Here is a 6,000-nt window from a genome sequence, read left to right on the forward strand (position 1 = left end):
ACCCTGCTCAGTTCCTCCCACCCCTTCCAGCACCGTCTCACAGGTGTAGAAGATATCCAACTTCCAAATTCCATTGATCATTAAAAAGGGTAAATTAGACTTCTTTTATAATTATACGCCACACACAGCAGTAGACATTCTGTAGTTGTCATTTAGGTGAAGAATGCCAGCTGTAATTTCGTAAGCCATCTTCCCTTTGCATCTCCTCACCTTTGGAGCAGAACAGAGTTGGGATCACTTACCTCATGTATACTAAGCCCACAGCATTCACCTTCCATTACCAAGTAGAATTAGGCTACTCTCATTAGTGTACCAGTTTCTCTCTATGTCCCTTCCATAGCCCTGCCCAGCCAGCCACGCTCCCAGATGGTATACTAATTTCCAAGTGTACTAGTACTCACACAGAGGACTCAGGCCTGGTCTAAAAGGCTTTTTCATCCTGTTCATGACCAGCAGACTAATATAAAAAGAGTCAGGGCAACTACAGTCCCTCCTACTGAGTTCTGAACTACCTCATCTAGGTTTCACTCCAGTTAAGGGCCTTGGACAGTAGTCCAGTAGCACTATATCTGGATAGCTCTGGAATGTTTGACTCTGTCAGGGCTGAACTTCTGCTATTTATGAGCAGCTCTTTTCTTTCAGTGCACAAAGGCTGCTCAGCTGTCAGTTAATTACCAGCCACTCGTTGTTTCCACAGTACTCACCTGGTTACCATTACCTGCCTCATTAGTCCAGCCTACAGCCAGACCCTTTTGGCTATTTAAAGAGCTTTGCTCATTTCCTCCTTGCCCTTGCGTTGTCTATGATTTCCAGTGTGTTCCTGTGAATGACTTGACCTGGCTGACTTCTCTTCCGATACCTGTTCCTGTTTTTGCTCCTGACTACAATGACTGGTTTCCTGACCCCGGCTCATCTGATTACCAGCTCTGGCATCCTAACCCTGGCTTCAGTTTTTGACTATGTTCCTGAACTGTGTTATTTTAACTGCATTTTCTGTCTCCACCTGGTTTATGGTTCCTGACAGGCTCCCATGCCCCAACTCACAAGGCCCCGCCTATCTTGGCACTTATATGGACACTAACTCCAACCATTACCTCACTATGGGATGACTTGCTCTAAAAGGGGCCTAACCCCCAATTACCACTGTCTTTTACTATACTATATTGGGAACACAGTTACTAGTGTCAAGTAAGCTAAATGCACCTGCTAAAATTTAGCTAAAAGTGACAGCTATACTAAAATACATAAAATACCCCGATAATAAAAAAAAGGAAACAAAAAGGGGGTAATGGCACGAAGTGCTACAGTGCCTTGCAAAAGTATTCACCCGCTTGGCTTTTTACCTATTTTGTTACATTACAGCCTTTAGTTCAATGTTTTTTTTTAATCTGAATTATATGTGATGGATCAGAACACAATAGTCTAAGTTGGTGAAGTAAAATTAGAAAAGATATATACATAAAACTATTTTTCAGAAATAAAAAACTGATCATTGGCATGTGCGTATGTATTCACCCCCTTTGTTATGAAGCCCATAAAAAGCTCTGGTGCAACCAATTACCTTCAGAAGTCACATAAGTAGTGAAATGATGTCTACCTGTGTGCAATCTAAGTGTCACATGATCTGCCATTACATAAGCACACACCTTTTTGAAAGGCCCCAGAGGCTGCAACACCTAAACAAGAGTGTCAGGGATCTGTCAACACCAGACAGGGGTACATGCGTGTGCGCATGCGCCTGCATGCCCCTGCTCGAGATGAGCAACAACGTCCATCCACTGGTGTGCATCAGCGTGTCCCTTGGGCATGCGCGGGTGCGCGACGGGTGCGTGTGCGCGCACGGCGGGCGCACGTGCGTGCGTGTTAGCGCTGTTTGGCGCCACTGAACACATGAAGGACTCCCAGCTGCACCGGTGTGGTGCTGTTTCGTCTTCAGCTTCTGTGATCTGTTACCTGCATCTGATTGTTGATCTGCTATACCGACCTGGCTCTGTCTGACAACTCCTCTCTCTCCTATCTGACCTGGCTTGCCTGACTCTGCTACAACTTCTGCCTCTGATCCGTTGCCGACCTCTGCCTGTTTAACTGACCCTGCTTTTGCCTGCTGTGTTCACCTGCCTGATTACCTGCCGACCCGGACTGTCTGACCCTGCTTGTACCTGCTGCTTTGCTCCTTGTGCTGCTGCACTCCCAGCTCCTCGCATACAGCTCCAGTGACCGCTGCTCCTGTACTCATCAGCTCTTCAGTCTGCTGCCTACCGCTGACCACCATCACCTGCAGTCCAGCCATCCCTGGAAGGATCTCTACTCTGCTATCAGCACCAGCAGCTCCTACCTTAACAGGCACTCCTACCCACTGTGCTCACGAGACCACTGTCCCCATTCCAGTGGCTCCTGAACCAGGGTTGTAAGAGAGGTCTTCTCCTACAAGTCAGGCTCTACTACCAGGTACCTAACAAAGAGGCACCACTATCCAAACACTGCCACGAAGACCAAGGAACTCTCCAAACAAGTAAGGGACAATGTTGTTGAGAAGTACAAGTCAGGGTTAGGTTATAAAAAAAATATCCAAATCTTTGATGATCCCTAGGAGCACATCAAATCTTTCATAACCAAATGGAAAGAACATGGCACAACAGCAAACCTGCCACACACCAAAACTCATGGACCAGGCAAGGAGGGCATTAATCAGAGAGGCAGCACAGAGACCTAAAATAACCCTGGAGGAGCTGCAGAGTTCCACAGCAGAGACTGGAGTATCTGTACATAGGACGACAATAAGCCGTACACTCCATAGAGTTGGGCTTTATGACAGAGTGGCCAGAAAAAAAGCCATTATTTTCAGCAAAAAACAAAATGGCACGTTTTGAGTTTACGAAAAGGCATGTATGGAGGAAGGTGCTCTGGTCTGATGAGACTAAAATTGAACTTTTTGGCCATTGTCTGGCGCAAACCAACACATCACATCACCCAAAAAACACCACCCCCACAGTGAAACATGGTGGTGGCAGCATCATGCTGTGGGGAAGTTTTTCAGCAGTCGGGACTGGGAAACTGGTCAGAGTTGAGGGAAAGATGGATGGTGCTAAATACAGGGATATTCTTGAGCAAAACCTGTACCACTCTGGTGTGATTTAAGGCTAGGACGGAGGTTCACCTTCCAGCAGGACAATGACCCCAAACACTGCTAAAGCAACACTTGAGTGGTTTAAGGGGAACATGTAAATGTGTTGGAATGGCCTAGTCAAAGCCCAGACCTTAATCCAACAGAAAATCTGTGGTCAAACTTAAAGATTGCTGTTCACAAGTGCAAACCATTCAACTTGAAGGAGGTAGAGCAGCTTTGCAAGGAGGAATGGGCAAAAATCCCAGTGGTAAGATGTGGCAAGCTCATAGAGACTTATCCAAAGCGACTTGGAGCTGTGATAGCCGCAAAAGGTGGCTCTACAAAGTATTGACTTTAGGGGGGTGAATAGTTATGCACATTGACTTTTTCTGTTATTTTGTCTTATTTGTTGTTTGCTTCACAGTAAAAAAAAAACATCTTCAAAGTTGTGGGCATGTTCTGTAAATTAAATGATGCAAATCCTCAAACAATCCATGTTAATTCCAGGTTGTGAGGCAGCAGAACACGAAAAATGCCAAGGGGGTTGAATACTTTTGCAAGGCACTGTAGTTTCCTAACTGACCCTAATCTCTGTTTATGCAGTTTGTCATCTCTACCTATCCTCTCCCTAAAGCAGCTTCTATACACTAGCACTATGGCTTCCCTGTGTCCCCCTTTAATAGCGAGGATGTGGAATATTTGAAAGCCCCCTTTTTGGCCCTTCTAGCCCTGCTCTCCATAGGCGTATGCACAGAGTGTGCCAGATGTGCTTGGGCACACTCTAATCACCCTGTGTGGCCCAGATTCCCCCTGCTGCTCATGTCCTGGTCCGTTCCATCCCCTGATATTTCACCAAAACCCCCAATGGGGCTTGTAAAAAAAAATGTACAAAAAATGAATAATAATATTGTAAAAATTAATAAAAACAAAGAATAATACAAATAGAAAACTACTGACGTCATCCACAACTACTGACCCCAACCTCTGCCCTACTGACACATCCACTGTCCTACTGACACCGTCCACACATACATGTGTTTGAGTTTTGGGGTGCACACCCTAGTGCAGTAAGCTGCACACACCTATGCTGCTCTTCATGGTGTGGCTTTATTCCTTCAGACACCACAGTACTTCACAGAGTACATAGACCATTTACACCAGCATTTACATCAGCATTTTCTTCACAGAGCTTACAAACTAATTTTCCATCATTAGTCATACAGACCTATAGGTATACACACACACAGTATAAACCATTTAGGGTGCAGGCAGGGTTTTTTTTCTCAGAGAATAGGTGCAGGAACTCAACCATGCCCGCCACACACACATACCTGCCAAATGGCATCAAATAGTAGCTCTTCCCTCTGCATACAACCCCCTTCCCTCCACTGCCCTCATCTCCCCCCTCCTTAAAAGCTCCACCATCTGTCATACCTTTGTTGCAATATTAAGCTGAAACACCTATCCGGCTGTAGTACCTTTCAGCATACTATACTATACTACAGTCACTTGCAAGGGAGATCATGCAGTAGGAGCATCAACAACTGGTCACCAGGGAAAAAATGGAGACCACAGAGGGTGAAGCCTACCACGCACCCTCTCCTGCCCATGACTGCACTGAACCCTGGGCACCTGTTCTGTATCTCCCTTGTCCCTGTCCGGCACTCAGTGGGATCTGCGCATGAGATCTGACCTGTGGGAGCTACTGGAAGATAAGCTATCACTTCTAAATGCAGAAGGTGGACTTCGATGTTACCAAGTGATAGTGGTGAGCAGGGAGCAGAAGACCTGAGCCAGAGGTGGTGGAACTGAGTTCCCCCTAGTTCCTGCTGAAAAAAAAGCCCTGGGTGCAGGTCAGTTAACCCAACAGTAATTTTTTATACTGTACTATAGTATATAACATCATGGTTTATTAAGGTTTAAATCTTGTTGTACATGCCACAAACTATGGAGAATGTAAGTTGTCACAAGCTACAGCACCAACTCAACCTTAAAATTTCACCCAAATAATCATCTCTGCTCCTCCCAAGCCCTGCTGCTCTCTGCCATCATTGTCACCTCTTCCCATGCCTGCCTCCAGGTCTTCTCCAGAGCCTCTCCCATCCTCTGGGACTCCCTACCCCAAGCTGTCTCTCAATCTCCTAATTTGTCCACCTTTAAGTGACCCTTGAAAACTCAATAGTATTTACAGTTGTATAAATTATGCAAAGTTATCAGAGTGAGCTAAGGATTTTTTCTTTCCGAAAGCCAATCTTTTGGGGAAGATTGCAATTGTGATTTGGCTAACAGGAGCTGGTCAGAGAACCTTTAAAGCTGAACAGTGGTGGTTTTTCTCCTTCGGACACACCACAGTACTTCACAGAGTACATAGACCATTTACACCAGCTTTTGCCTCACAGAGCTTATAATTTTCCACGATTAATCATACAGATCTATAGGTGTACAAACATACAGTATAAGTCATTTTGGGTGCAGGTCAGTTAACCCAACAGCACATTTTTGGATTGTGGGAAGAAACTGGAGCACTCAGGAAACCGATCCCACCTGGTGCCTGACTCTGCGGGAGGAGGAAAGTGGCCAGAACAAGCGGCATTAATCGAGGAAGTCTCAGCTCTGCCTCTTGAAACATATTGACATTTGCATGAGTTCTCAAGCTGCCTAAACATCTCATTCACCCTCTCTAAGGAATGCGCTTTCTAAATATAAAGAAGCTGCAAACACGATCAAGTGCACAGCTTCACTGTTTAACTAGAAATGCACAAGCAACCAGCCCAGGATCTGAGTACAGATATTGAACCCAGAGGTGGTTTAAAAGTGTGCTTTGACAAAGCTTAGCTGCGAGGTCACACGCTCTAAGGTGAGCGCATACACCAAAGGGGGAGCACAAGAGTGGA

Source organism: Aquarana catesbeiana, linkage group LG10, assembly GCF_042186555.1.
Source record: "Aquarana catesbeiana isolate 2022-GZ linkage group LG10, ASM4218655v1, whole genome shotgun sequence".
NCBI lineage: Eukaryota > Metazoa > Chordata > Amphibia > Anura > Ranidae > Aquarana > Aquarana catesbeiana.